This window comes from Centruroides sculpturatus, unplaced genomic scaffold (genome assembly GCF_000671375.1).
Source record: "Centruroides sculpturatus isolate CEXI.00-Female unplaced genomic scaffold, Cexi_2.0 scaffold998, whole genome shotgun sequence".
NCBI classification, from domain to species: domain Eukaryota; kingdom Metazoa; phylum Arthropoda; class Arachnida; order Scorpiones; family Buthidae; genus Centruroides; species Centruroides sculpturatus.
The window spans coordinates 137,823-153,640 of NW_019385351.1; the positions used below are offsets into that span (position 1 = coordinate 137,823).

Here is a 15,818-nt window from a genome sequence, read left to right on the forward strand (position 1 = left end):
TACAAAATTTCAAATCGCTTTTCCGAGAATTTTGAATTTAGAGATGGAAATAGCTCGAAACGTCAGTTTCGAGCGTACAATTTTTATTTTCTTAATGCGAAAAAAATATCCACAAATTTCAATACTTCGTGCTTCGTTCATTTCCGAGAAACAGTCAATTTGTTGCCCGTCCTGAAGACAAAAAATAAAAAATAATTCCCTCCCTTTCTCCTTAATCGGTCATACGATTTGTTAATTTTAAGTATATACACGTGTCTAAATCGTCTCTAACGTAAAAATAATGAATTAGCAGAATAAAAAAAAAAAAAATTTGTTAGGTATGGTTTTTGTGATATCGGCAACTGCATAATTGTATGCAACAAACTTAAAATCGTTTCTAATTATGCAAAATTTCGTTTCGCCTATTAACAAAATATTAAGCAAAAAAAAATCTTATTTAAAGTTTACCTTATTTAAAATTTAGGACACATTTCTTTAATAATAATAATTTACCGCTTATTTAATTTTATTATCTTAAGAATTATTATTTAAATTTATTCCGAAGCTTAAATAAACTTAAATAGAATTTTACATTGAAGAAAATATTTCGCAAAACGGAAAAACCTAACACGTGTTTGGACGAGACCAAAAAAAAATTATGAGCGCTCGACAAAGAATAAATGAAACTGGATTTACTACTTTGCATACGAATTTTTGAGTTTCTCAATCTCTATATTTGCATAATCTTCGCAGTTTAATTCGATAAAACGGCGTCCGTACATTTAGGTCGAAGATTTTATGCAAACTCCTTTTTTTTTTATTATTTTAACGAGTCAATCAAACATTTCGTGCCACAAATTTTAGAGGTCAAAACAGTTATTTATGCGTTGCCGTTTATTTTTATCTTTCCTCGTTTTAAAAACCCCTCTTTAATTCCCACAAATGTAATTATAATTACGTCAATCGCTAGAATTTACCCGCATAAAACGAACTTGATGCTTTTTTTATACGAATTCGTATACGGCAAAAACGGAAATTTAACGTCGTAATTAAAGTAATTACGCGACTATATTTTTTGTGAAAGTCGTTTTCCAGTTCGTCTCGTTAGGCGATTTCTCGAGTTTTATTTATGTAAAATTCGAAAGCAATTGAGTCTCCTTACGCAAAAATAATAATCTGCACGAAGATAAGGGGGAATCTTCGTTAAAACTCTCGCTTAATCCCCAGCTCTTAGCAACGCGACAGTAAACAAAAAAGAAAGAAACGACGTTAAAACGGTTTGAGAAACTATCGACCTTCACTTTTGTAACCCGCGACGTCGAATCTTTTATTAATTAATGCGTGGAAACGTAAAGACGCCGCGTGACCGCTTGCATCCAAGTTTTGCAACAAAAGCGACGTAGGCCCGAGGACGAAGCGTTCGTTCGCGTGGTCAACGAAAGCGACTACTCCAGCGCCGCCTAGCGCGTGACGTCAAACTCTTCCAAGGTCATCATCCGGGTAAGTCGGGCTTCACGGTAGGCGGGTTGGATGTCCACACAGGTGATAAGTCGACTCGACGTCGGTGCGGTCGGAGGGCGACGTTTTCTTTCTGGATTTTTTTTTCCGTATTTAAATTTTTACCTTTAGGCCTTTACAGGTTAGTTAACGTTTTAATTAGACTATTCGGACGCCGGCTCTGTTCTTTAATTAATAATTCGACGGTGACGTTTTCTCGTGTACTAAACTTACTGGCGTAAACAAATCGTTGCGCGTAACGGCGTTAATTAAATCGTCCGGATTAATTTCGGCAGCGATGCTTTCGCGAGTTAGAAAAGCGATTTCTGCGCTCGCTTCTGACCTAGATGTCATCGGCTCTTGCCAGGAAGGTGTGTAAATAATCCGTTCGAAGACCTCGCTGTCCATTATTTCGGGAGTGTGAGAAAACGACGCGCTTAAGTTTACCTGCGGCTTACGCAAAATTTAGTGGAAAAGTCCGCACTTCGCGCTATTAATGTTAAATTAAAGGACTCGTTGGTAATCCTTTCTTTACTGTAGAATAGATTAACGAAACCATCGAAAATTACGGCCAGAACTTTTTACGTAACAAATGTTTGGTATAGCCAGACTAACGCCAACGAACTCTGTGTTTCGGTTTCGTATTCTGCTTTCGGGTGAGTACAAAGTACGTAACGGAACATATTCGAACAAAGCGTCGTTACCGTTACTTTAGCTAGGATCTTTTAAAAAGCGTCAAGCTATCCAGGCGACTCATTGTCGGAAAAGGGAAATGTTTCCGGGAAACGTACCCGGATCGACCAAAAAACACACACTAGAAAAAAAGTTTAGGTATGACGTAACCGTACGAAGAAGTTAGAGTACAATGACCCTTCCGTCTCTTTCGGATGTAGACCGAGATGACGTCATGTCCGACGAAGCGGTCGTCCGATCGGTTTTTTTAAACCCTCCCGTATTGTTTTCGGAATTAGGTCAGAAAACGCTCGAGATTAACAAAGAAACCAAACAATGAGTTGTCCGGTTGTGATACTGCTCCGTAAATAATACGTTTCGCTTACCGAAGGTCAGTCCAACGTCTACGATTTATTTTAATTCGGAAATTCTTTTTTTCGTATCTGCCGAAAAAAAGAATATTCGGGATATTTAGCCTACCCGAATACACTGGCGTTAGGCGATTTTTGGGCGGGTGGAAAACAATGGCGCGGCATCCGAGCATTTCTTACATTTTATAATAGGGTTGGAAGTGGATGAATTCTTTCCACAGTCCCGAGTTTTTCCTTATTAGATCTCGCTCGGGCATTGTTCACATCGTAAACTCGGTCAGGCGTTAGAAATGAGAGTTAAGTCTTCCACCGTATAGAATATGTACAATAAGTATTCGTTCGAGCGACTTTTTTGAAAATGGCTTTTCGATAAGGAAACTTTCCTTTCTGTTTCTTCCGTCGTTTGTTGCTTTATGAATAGATTTAAAATTTACGAAACGGCTCGTTTAAAACAGTTTCGTCATCCAAGCGGAGGTATAGGATTAGTATCTGCCATTACATAAATATCTCTCTGCAAAAACTCGCTGCCAGGAAATTTTGTAACGATTTGCCTTATATTTTGTTCTATAATAAGCTTGTATTTCCTAAAACTCCAAATAAGGAGATAATCCGTTGGAGAAAAAATAAATAAATGCGGGAGACGTCGAGCAATTCTGGCGTCTTTATTTCTCAATAAAATATGGAAGAAATTGTTTTCGATTTCTTAGAAAAGTAAACCCACAAACAGGAACTTTTGACGTTGTTCCTGGTCGAATTCTCAGATCGGTCAAGTTCTTTTGGTAACAAACAAACAACTGTTTCCTTCGATTGTAAGTCGGTAATCGGAATCCGTACGATAACAAAGTACCAATTTGTTACTTCCCGATATTCCCCGCCAGATAACTTATCAATTAGCTTTAATTTTAAATAAATTCTGCGTCACAGATTTCTAGATAGAAAATTTATTCCGGAATTCTTAAATTCGTAGAATGAAAATGATTGGTTAAATCTTAAACGTCTTCTCGTCTACAACCGACGCATACATACGTAACAATTCAACCCGACATTATATAAATTAACTTTTTTTTTGTACACTTTGACCCGCTTAGGGCCTTGAACTATAAACCACTCCCAAACAAGAAATTCAAAATAACTGTAGGGTAATAGAGACTCGAGTAATTTTCATTCGTTCTCTATTTGATTCCTCGTCACGTTTGTATATTTATCGAGGTTCTAAAAATAACAAATGGATTATTAACCCTGGTTGGAGTAAAAATGGCGGCTTATTAACGCCTCCGTTAATTCGTTATTGGTGGGAAAGCCAATTTAACCTACAGAAAAAAACTTTTCTACTACCGAATCGGGCAATTCGCGCGGGTTAGCGACCCGTTCTTTAGCATTTATATAGACGAGTTTGGTTTTATTTATAGACAAACGACCGATGGGGGAAAATTTATTAAGTGCAAAATACCTACCACAATCGATTCGTGACGTCACTATCGATAATCCAATTCGACTTTAAATGCTTTTTTCCTGTCCGATCCCGGCTTGGAGGATGATGGCAATCTAATACGTTCGAAACAAGCAAACTCCCTTCTGTCTTATTAATGTCAAGAACTTCTTCCTTAAAACCTAATTTCTCTCTCTCCGAGATTTCATCTTAACTACGCAATTAATTGTAAAATGCGTTTGATGTCACACTTAATTAATATGACGTAATCGAGTTTTTGATACGTTTAGTTAGTTTCGTAAACTATTATTATAGTTAATATAATTTTAAACAATCGAATTATATAATACTACATAATTCGATCGTTTAGTTTAAAATTTTATTATTATTTTTTATATTGATAATAAATCGGAGTATTCGACTTTCGTTTCTGAAATCGGACCCGTTGTATTTTAGTCGAAGCTACCGTGAGATATACAGTAAACGTGTCGTCTACTTAAAACTGACGAAACGCCATCTGGAATTTTTTAAATAATCGTTGATTTTTATTTTTATTTTTTCTTCTATATTGTCTTAAAAGCTGTAATTTAAACTTTCTACGGTTACGATGACGCAAATGTCAGAAATTTTTGAAAACGAACGCGAGAAATTTCGAAATCCATAAATTTTTCCGTTAGCCACCCGCAAAATTGATGGAGATCTTTACACGGAAGTTTACGCCTGGTTTCATCTACGAAATTCGTAATTTCCTTTTCGTTTTAAAATTTTTACTTGTAGAAAAAGAAGGAAAAAAGAAGAAAAAAAAATTCTTAAATGTAATCTTATTCTATTTAAAGTCTTCCCGACTTACTAATTGGCCGAAAATTTTCGAAATTTCGAACTTTTCCTTGACACATCCGCGTTTTCCAATCGATACTCACCCGGAGATAAGCGGATCACGTGACCAATTTTTTTTTCACGGTCCGACAAGCATTTAGTCAAATGTCTCTGCAGTTTGTAACTGTTTAATACGCGCGCGCGACCCTTTTCGGGATACATTCGTCAATGTTTAATAGGACAGATGCTGATCTACACATTTTCCTTAATGTAATCTTTTTATTTAGGCCCTATTTGTCAAACTATCCGAAATGATTACTAGAAATGCTTCGCCTTCATTTTTGATAAATAAATTTTTTTTTTTTTGTTTCGTTTCTTTACGGATGTTTATATGTATTTCGTTTTAAAATCGGAATTTTTTCCTAATCAATTAATTTATTAATTGCAGTATTTCGGAATTCGTCGTACGAACTGCGTAAAAAAAATTATCCGGGCCATTTAGCTATTAAAGCGCCATCTTGATTTTTTTTCTTTTTTATTTAGACACGATACCAAATCAAAGACCGTATTTTTACGAACTTTGTACCATTCTGTAGATTTAATCGGATTTAATAACTGATATTTGTTACCAGTCTATTGTTCAACTTATTTTGATTAGATTCGATTACGTTTCCAATTACGTTTAATTTTAAAATGAATTTTAAACGGTTTTTAAAAAGCATTACCTGCGCATTTCTTTTAAGTACTATACAAAGAATTAATATATTCATAATGCCAAAACTGTTTGATCAAATATACATATAAAATATATATATATATATATATATATAAATTTTTTTTTCCAAGAGTACTATAAATATAAAGCATGCAATTTGCTACCCGATATTGCAATAAATGTTTTAAAGAAGCATATAAATCCGAGCCGTGACCTCTATTCCAAAAACTAGTTTGTTGTCTACGGACAGGTAACGTCAAACGCTATAACAAGCGCAATGAATGGAAGGAGTATTTTTTTTTTTAAATGTTTTAATTTCCTAACCTAGGCCAGTTTCTTAATATCCGGATGAGGACATCCTTGACACCTAGACAGAACTATCACGCCCGAGATAATTGAAAATAATAATAATAATAAAATTTTAAAATAATTGTATGTAGATTTAATATTTTTAATAATAAAACATCGCTTCCGACTATCAAATTCTGCCAAGACAACTTTTATTGGAAAGCGACCAAATCGTGTACGTTTAAACAAGTTAAAGAAATGCGATCGTCGTATACACTTTCACTCGACCATGAAAACGGAGGGAGATTTTTCTTTTTTGATATAATTTGCGTTTTTGGATGGGTCAAAGCTAACAAAACAATAATACGTTCGAATGCCAAACATTTCGTCCGTCATCGCTGCAAGTTTCAATAAACAAACTAAGAAAAGATTGATAAAATTCGAGGTTATATCTTTGATGTTAAACATATAATGACGTAGAGTCCATTCGTAATGGCCTAAATTTACGTGGCGTAGGTTTATCTTACAGCTGACCTTGGAAGCGTGCGATGTTTTAATTAAATTGTTTATAAAAACACTAAGCCATCGCTCTGGGCAGTTCTTAACTATAATAAGCGATTTACGGTCAGTTAAAAATAATTATTGGCTACTTTCATTCGTCTACGCTATGATTAATTTATGTCCTTTAAATATTTTTATCGTTACTATCGAAAGTAACTCGAGAAATAAATCTTTTTCTTACGAAAAATAACCTTGAAAGAATGGCAGAAAAATGCGATACAACTAACGATATACTGTATAGTAATTTCTTTGGAAATTTTGAAATGTTCGAGAATAAAATATGCAATTTATCTTAACATAAATTAAGGAGTTAAGTAATATTTACGAATTTCAAATATAGTCACGTCTATAGTTGTTAAACATATTAAAACACCCAAGGATTTAGAAACATGAGGATGTTTTCCGACATTAGAATAATAAATGTCGAGCTTTGGTGTTTCGCAATTATCTACTGCATGTTAATTTATGACTGTATTTTTGCGGTTTGAAACTTTTATAATGGCAGAAAAATTAGTTTTTCATTGCCATTATAATAATTTAATTATAATTTTTAAGACATTATTTTCATAATTTTTCACTACGATATTTTGCAATGTGAAAATTGTGCCTTTGTTTTTACTCGGGGGAAAATTTTGGACATTACGAAAGTAATTGTTGATTGTAGGATGACTCGACCAATTTGGTATTTAATTGCTGCTAGATTTTATTATCGCTTAATTGTTTCATACATACTATCATTCTACGAACATTATTTTTGAAATTCTCTAAATGCATTTTGGTAAAAACGTTTTCTGTGACCTAGTGAAGTACTAACCCGCTACATCATTTTAATTAGCCCATAGCGATGTTTCCCAACTTTTTAAATTGATGATCATTTGGAAGAGCGTGATGTTATCTAAAAAAGAGGGTTCGTGAACCCTGTGCCATTGAGAAATACTGTACTAAAGTTGTTTCGTGAACGAGGCACGCGCTAAAAACCAAGCAATTATTATTGTTTATATTATGCAGAGATTAAAAACAATATTGGCCGAGTCCCGTGCAATTCAAAATATATCATACTGATAAGAAAAGATTAGATAATTGCCTATTTGACATCGAAATAAGATAAAAGTTCTAAGGGTCGTGTGATCGATTATTAAAAATCGATCGGCAGCTGATCGCCATCACGTGTTTAACTAATTGCGTACATTTATTTAAACGATGATGTAGTGGTATTCAGAGATGGAGTTTTATTATAGAAGCTACGTTATTGTCGTCATTATTTTCAGTCTGCATTCATTCTACATTCCTGTTCTTTCAAGCGTAGATTGAATGTAACTAGGCAACCACGCGGGGTATTTTCGAAAAAAAAAAATTATAAAATTATATATAATTTCGAAATTAATCATATATATTGATTTTACAATTAATTTCATACGAGCGGGAAAGATGCCATTTTTAATTATCTTTACCTAATTGACTACATATTAATTTATATAAAAATATAGCAAGACTCGTGTTTAAGGAAACCTCTCTTGAATCTTAGTTACATCTCTCCGTCTCTCTACATAATTGTTATGAAGCATTTCTATATTATGTAATACCTACTCGTACATTAATTCTTTTGATTGTCTTTCAGATTTTAGTTTTGAATTCGTTAAAAACGACTCGAGAATTTTATATACGCGATGTTTATAAGGGTCGACCGCCTCGCTGACCAAGTATGTTATACAGTATCTGGAAGGTCAACGAAAAACTCTCCTCCTTATCTTCTCTCTATCTGCTTGCTAATGGTTTGTTTTGAACAAATTAGGAAATTCATTTGATATTGCCTTGGCGATAAAAACGAAAACAAAGCGGTTTTTTTTTCTGATTACGAAAAATGTAATCAAAAAACGTAAATTCGAACGAATTTCAAACCGGCACGCGTTTTATGTTTGGAATTTGACGAACGTGAGTAACTTACTTGATCTAATTCTACATAATCTGGCAGATAGATTTATAACTTTTAGCTTAAAACTTAATTTACTACCGTAAAATTGGTTTTTAACTTTTAATTTTTAAATCGTGTTATAAATAAATATTCGTATTATAAAAGAAATTTGACCTTAAATGACCTTCCATTTTTGACCTTGGATTGCAAAATAAAAATTCTAGAAACTATTTTCCAACATTTATAACAGATTTTTTTTACTTGGCACACAAGTATATATACTAATATAACCACGAAAATGATTTTTAATTTCTGGTTGAGAAGTGATATTCTAAAACAAAAAACAACCAAGGAATTTTTGCGTTTTTTAAATATACTTTTCGTACTCGATCCAAATAAGTTTAATTCTTTACATTTCGGTAATCTAATATCGTTTTTCCATTAACTCATTCGATTATCTAACTAGTTTCACGGTATTTCTCGTCTAACTTGATTATGGAAATTAATTTTTGCGCGTGTTTAAAGGGGTATAAGGCCACAAAACCGTATCGAATTTCTTATCACAATGCCTACAAGTAGGAAAATTTCGAAGGAAACCGTGTCGAAATCTCGTTGCAGTTTATTAAATAACAGAAATTCCGAAGTTTTGGAACGGGTATTTTAAAAGTGATTATTAAACTGTTCGTTACGTTTGACCGATCGAAGTTCGATAGGTGTTAATATTCATAATATCGATGGGTCGCATGGCGGGGGGATCCGGGATCGCTTCCCGTCCGTTCCATTCTTCCGCATCTCCTGTCGACCCTACTTTTGATAAAACGTTTTACGACGTCATTTACTCCACTCAAATATAATCGTCTAATTAGCAGAAAGTTTTGGCACGGAAAATTGTATGTGACGATAACGTCAGCTCATAGAAATTATCCTCATAATAAAAAAGAACGTATGCCGTAACCGAGTGAGTTATGCAAGGTTGAAATACTTAATCATAAAATATTCTAGCGATAACGAGCGAAACACTTGTTCTCAATAGTAAAATAAAATAAAGCTATGATTCAACTGCATTTTGTAATGGTTTCGATGATATGCATCCTATATTTTAAAAATTATTGGAAGATTTTTCTACGCCTGGGGCCAACTTCTATAATATTACAAAGATAAATAAGATTTTATATATTTATCGTTTTTTACTTAAAACTTTACAGCGGAGTCGAGAATTATTTATCATTCAAATTATTAATATAGCCTAAGTTATTTTTAGCATCATTAATCTAAATTTATAATTGTAAAGCCTTGTGACAGATAAAACATTAGGGCCTAGAGCAAAATACGATAGAAAAAGGTCATAGTTCTGGATGGCCTTTCCGTATTTCAGAGGTTTAAAAACTAAGAAATAATGTTCGATAACTTGAATTTTTCAAATGTATTTTACACCGTACTTTATACAAAACCTTAATTTTTCGTGAAAATTCCACTGATTCAAAGGATTAAAACTAGAGAATATGTGGTAATTACCACATATTCTCTAGTTTTAATCCTTTGAATTTTATATTTTATATACCCAAATCATCAGAGAGGTATTTCCTAAGTGTAGGCATCAATTACTCGATTTGTTTTTGTTTTATCGCGGGCAAGAATTACGACTGTAGAAAAGTAAGGCAGGATGTTGCATGTGCTCGAAATAAATTTTCGAACAGTGAACGGAAATCGTGCGCATGAGAAAAATTTTGTGGAGAAGTGTTTAGGAAATACTAGACTGGAGCATGTCCTAAGATAGGAATTTTCCATAAGTTACGCCACTGGGTATAAGGTTATAAAAATTCACGCTTCGTAGGTTTTCTTCGGAATTTTGTTCTTTTGTGATTTACTCGACTTTATTCTTTTGTAATTACGGAAGAATCTGAGCATAAATCGAATCATTAAAAGAAGAAAAATCACGCGAAAAGATTAAAAAGTCGCGTTTTTAACGTCGGACAAAACAGATTTAAAATGCCATTACGCCCTTTAATGAATATTAAAAGTACATAAGTGATGACACTAATTCGTGACGCTCTGTAGTATATACGGATGCACTTTTATTGTTACGTACGGTAACAACCGTAAAATTATTTAAATATACTAAAACGAGCATATAAAAATGTATATAATTCGAAACATAACTGTTTTAAAAATTGTAATATAGATTTATTTTTGTTAAAACTATAATCTACGCAATATTTTAATTGCTCTCCGTCGTATAAAATGTAGTCAAATGAGTCTACACGGTCCAATTACGTTTCGGTTAAAAATTTGTCTCTACATCCAGTTCTAACTTACGTAAAAACATTTGCGTAATATTTTTCCGTACATATTGCGTCAATTATCGCTAGCGATAACGAAAGATACGTCGCGTTATCGCTATCGCCGATCTCGCTGTACTGTACCGGTTTGAAAATCTGGCAAACTTTAAATTCCAAAAAAATCTCATTATAAAGAGGTGATCCATGATCGTATATAAATTATTGTTTCCGTAGGTTCCGCTTCGATTACATAATTTAGCATGGTGTGTGTGTTTGACAACTTAATGTCTTCGTTTTCTGTCCTTGAACCGATGCCATATTTTTTTCCGTATGTTGTTTACGTTTTTTCGAGAATTCCGAATGGTCTAAATGACGTTACTTTGACGTATCCGGATCTGGATAGTTTAAACTCGTGTCTACTGGTACAAGATCAATACATCTGGCTAGAGGTGTCCGATTACTTTATATCCTAAATTTTATAGTACGTTAATATCCACAGTCGAAGCACAGTTTACATACTTGAATAGATTTATAAGTCGTAAAATCTGGCGATGAGATAATTTATTAACACAATATTCAAAATGTGCATATGGACTTTATTTAGACGAATTATTTAAATGGATTTTTTTTAAAATTCAACGTAGAGGATCATACTTTGAGGAAAAAAGCAATAGTTTTGATCACTTCCTGATAGCTTATAATAGACACATCTATTATGCATACTATTATGAATTTGGTAGTTAAATAAGCAGACAATAAACCTCTTTCTTGAGAAGTCCAGAGTTCTGAAAATTTCTTGAAAGATAACAATGCCTTATTGTAAATTCACCTTTCTGGTATTTTCTAGACAAGTCTGGTCCGGAAATCATTCACTGAATATTCTCGTGAAGAAAATCTTATGTAAATTTTTATTCGTGAATATAAAAGCGTGAAGTCGGAGAAACATCTCTTTATCATTCAAAAATAAAGATATATGTAAGCCTATATCGAAAATGTGAACGTTTTTATAATCATTTAACTCATTTTATTACATAGGAAGGTATAAATCTTTATAATAAATCAGTACTCGCATATTGTCTTTCAGTATCCTTTTTTTTCTGCTGAACATGAGTGAAAATGATGACTTAGGGGTAACGAATCCTCTCTTCTCTCTCTCTCTAGGTAATAGCTCGGCGAAAAATATTGTTAAACAATTTATTTAACATTGTTTCATGTTACGATTCCAGTTCAAACTATATGTAGATTTCATAGGAATAGCAATCATTGGAGTATTCACATTCTAGTTCTCTTGTACAGTATATTGTTTCTCAAAATCATTGTTCTTACCATTGAAAGCTCGACGTAAAACTGCTCCGAAATCTCCTTAACACAAAATTCGGATGACGCCAGATAAGTCATTACGAATAGTTAAGACTCTTGAATGACTCCATAATATTGGATTCCGACTTGCATCTCCGGTTTATTGAAATTCATCTAGAATCTCGAGACTACAGACAGGAACATTTAAAGTTTCAGACATCTGAACACGAGACTGATCCGCTTTCAAAAATGTATCATTCATCACTCGCATATAACATGTAGAAAAAGTAATTAAAGCTTAATTCTTTCAAGCCTACAATGAATGGTATGAAGTACACAACAAATGAGTTTCTTCCAAACTCACATATTCAAAAATCACTGGAAGAAATTTTTTTCTGAGACTCTGCAAATTTGGAAATTTTGAATGCAATGTGGAGCTTTTATAATACTTTTAAATTTCGAATTCTTTACTTATTGACGTTTAAGACTTGAGTATAATACAATAGAATGCATTGTCTAGTAAAATACACCTATAAGAAAGAGACTAAGCTCAATCACGTTATCTGATGTTTATTCAGGATATGCACATATACTTCTCTGTAAATTTTCCATCTCTAAATCATTTAAAAAATTATCGTTTAAAATATAAAGTCGCTCTTTCGTATATTAATCGTATGATAATTGGAAAGAGGATAGCGTAGTGAGTAAAGATATTAAATGTTAATCGACCCGAGACGTAAGCATTGCGTCACGCAAACATTTTTCTAGGAAGTATCGGGGAAAAATGCAAAATTTATGTATTAAAAAGGGCATTTAAATCGTCCCGGGAATTTTCAGCGCAATTTTCGACCGAAAAAAAAATTTATATAGTGGTTTGAAGGTCACGCTGCCCTCCCAATCATTTTTTTATATCCACATTCGACACGCTACTTTAAAAAATAGCTCCTCGACTTACGCCACAGGAAGTGCCGTTTCTCTCGTAGTATATAATAATTATACCTCACGATACGAATAATAGTCGTAACGCACGCTTCGGGTTATGTCGCGTTACGTCACATCGTGTCCGAAACGTTAGTACAGGCGCCAATGCACTTCTCGAATTACTTTCGACGTTTGGGCTGACTTTTAAATAAAAGTCGCATCGGGTTACATAAAATTCCAGTAAGTGTTAATGGAAGGACAAATACGATCTACTCTCGCTGAAAATGTTCAAAAATTTTTAAGCAAACAATTTCGAAATTTGAATGAAAATATTTAAAAATAGACATTTTTTACGGATGTCGAATTTTCTCATTAAACTAAAATTTCTTTTAACAAATCGTTTCCGCCAAGCGTTACGCCAATCTAATTAAAAAAACTGTGGGAAATTTTTCCAAATTTTTCTATAACAGTTCGTAAATCGTTAGTTTCTCATTCGTACATTTGGATCTGGGAGATAAGGCGACACGCAGAACGAGCGTTGACTGAACTGTATCCTTTTTCACGGAAAATTGATCTATTTCTAGAAAACTTCACATTTCTTATTTTTAAATTGAAAATTCTTCTACTAAAATCATATAAATTTGCAGATTTTTACGGTAAATTTATAATAAGTAGTTGTCGAGCTCCATTCCTAGTTGGTGTCACGTTTTTTTCGGCACTATAAAAGGGGGTCGACAGCTAAAAATGTTTGGGAAACACTCCCTTAAAATAACGCCAGCGCACGCGAACGACCTTTGATCGTCTTAATGTATATCTTCCTCGCCCGTTAATTGTTTAAAGTGGACAAAACAATAGAAGCACGTAAATGTTTCTCGGAATAAATTACAGAGTTAAAAAAAAAAGAAAGAAACTCCATTATTTCGCATTAATTTCCGAATATTTTAAAGGCGAACGGGCGTCGAAAGGAATCATTTTTAGCGACGTCGGGACGAGAGGATATTTCATTAATGAAAATGGAATTGAAAGATTCAATGAATTTATCCTTTTTGGAATCGATCAGTACGGATCTTCTGTGAGGAGGAAGATGCCGAGTTTCGTCACGTCCTTGACGTTCAGTAAAGGAGAGATCGCGTAAACACTTTACATTAGCCGTTCGGCTTACCAATAATCACGGCTCAAGAGTTCAAGGTGGCGACGTGAGCGTCGCACTAGCGCCACTTTTGTCGGTGCGACGAGTTCGAATGCCATCATTTTCTCGTTGGAGTTTGAAAGGTGAGCGAGGCATTTTTTCCCCCTCCATCCCGCATAAAGCGTCGGCTACGCTTTAAGAGCGGGATATAATCTCCAACGAAGCGTTCCGGTATCAGCCGCGATAGCCATTAACCTTCGTTCGCGATTAGGCGGTGACGCGAAAGTTAAAACATTTCTTTGGACCGCTGCCTAATGCGTTTTCCTTGAAATTCGGCACCGTCCGTATTAATTTTCCTACGTCTATGGCTTTACTTCCGGGATCTCGCCATTAACGTAAAGTCAAACTTTCCCTATTGTTTAAACTTTGCCACCGTCCGAAAATTTACCAGGGAATATCTTCGCTCTATGCCATTAAGTTGCGGAAAAATATCGCTAATGAATCGTGGATCGTAAGCGAAAACGCGTAATTCGATAGTTTTGAATTTTGCTTTCGCCACGACGCGAGTCGATAAGAAGGTCAACGGGTTATTCTCGTGATCGAGAAGTGTGACGATCTCGATTACGATGTTTTTATACGGAAATAAAGTCAGATAATTTACATGGAAAAATTCATTATCGAAAACTGATTGACGTTAATTTATTTTTTCCTAATTACTTCGCGTCTTTGTCCTTTTAAATTAACGAGCGAGAAAAACTAAGTATTTTCATAATTTTTTTTTATATAATTGTCGATTATTTCGGGTAAACGAAAGAGGAAATTGCGTGCGACCCTGTTAGCATTTACTTTCTACAAAACGGCAAATAAGCAACCATTGTAAACAAACGGAAAAACTAGAAAAGTCTGTTAGGCCCGGACATCCTCCGTAGTAGATTCGTTTAGTGGAGTGTTTTATTTCATTTCATCACCTCAATTCGTGTCATTAGCGGTGCAAGAAAGAGAAAAAAAAGAGCACTTAACCTTTATTGGTGTCAACGGGTCGAATGTTTTAATCCCTAAAAGAGAATCACTCGTCCACATTCCTCTACGTTAATCTCGTTCAAATGCGACTGTGGATAAGTTTATCCGAATGATCTTCCTCCTGAAGTTCCGTATTGCATCATCTAAGCTGATTTCGTATTTATTTGTTCAGATGTTCGATCGGTTCTGTAAGAAGGAAAAAAAAACGAAATTAATTAACTTAATTATTAATATTATTCGGATCGAATTCGTTTCCGTAATTTTTTTTCTCGTATTAAATTTATTATTCGAGTAATTACGCTATTTAAAATGGAGCATTTCCTGCTGTTCTCCTTTATTTTCCCAATTATTTTATTTCTAAATTTTTTAGATAATTTTCAGATTAAATCGTAATTGGTAAATTTTTTTATGAGGATTTGTTTTTTGTTTTTATTTTTTAAAAATTCGTTTATTGCCGCAAACTACCACTAATAAGTGCGGTGAATCAGAGCGTGTGGTTTTAAACTGGTAATTTCGATGGTAAAGTGGCATAAGTAAACCATTTTCTGTTGTTCTCCCTCTTTACTTTTTTAAATTTCTGCACTCGGCGGTATCGAAAAAAAAAAACAAAACGAATTTTTGGATACGAACTTTAAATACAAAAAGGAACAACAGAAGAATATGAGCGACATTTGTCTTACTTTTTGGCTATGATCCAAATGCACAGCTGTCTTGTAACAGGTTGGCAAGGTCTAAACCTGAAATATTCTCAAACACACCCTAAAATTTATTGCATATTTTTAAAGATGTCACCTTTCCCTACTTTCCCTCTCTTTTAATAAGCATCTAGAAATCTGAATGTAATAAAATAAACAAGTGTCTTATGCTTATCACTTTCTTGATTCTTTCCATAGAAACTTTCCTAGTCAATTTAAATAATACTAATATATA

At 33.8% G+C, this 15,818-nt stretch overlaps 1 protein-coding gene across 6 annotated transcripts in view; it reads left to right on the forward strand.

Annotated features, from left to right (window-relative positions):
• The first annotated feature begins 1,493 nt into the window (after positions 1-1,493).
• The window catches only part of LOC111637980 (protein disabled-like), a 31,908-nt gene continuing 17,583 nt past the window's right edge, over positions 1,494-15,818 (forward strand). For 4 of the 6 annotated variants that reach the window (XM_023383589.1, XM_023383585.1, XM_023383591.1 and 1 more), the window contains exon 1: positions 1,494-1,618. The gene's annotated coding sequence lies outside the window, so the exon portion shown is untranslated. Of the gene's footprint in view, positions 1,619-7,831; positions 8,261-13,126; positions 14,012-15,818 lie in introns of those variants that run through there. The other 2 variants (XM_023383588.1, XM_023383586.1) reach the window with 2 other exon arrangements.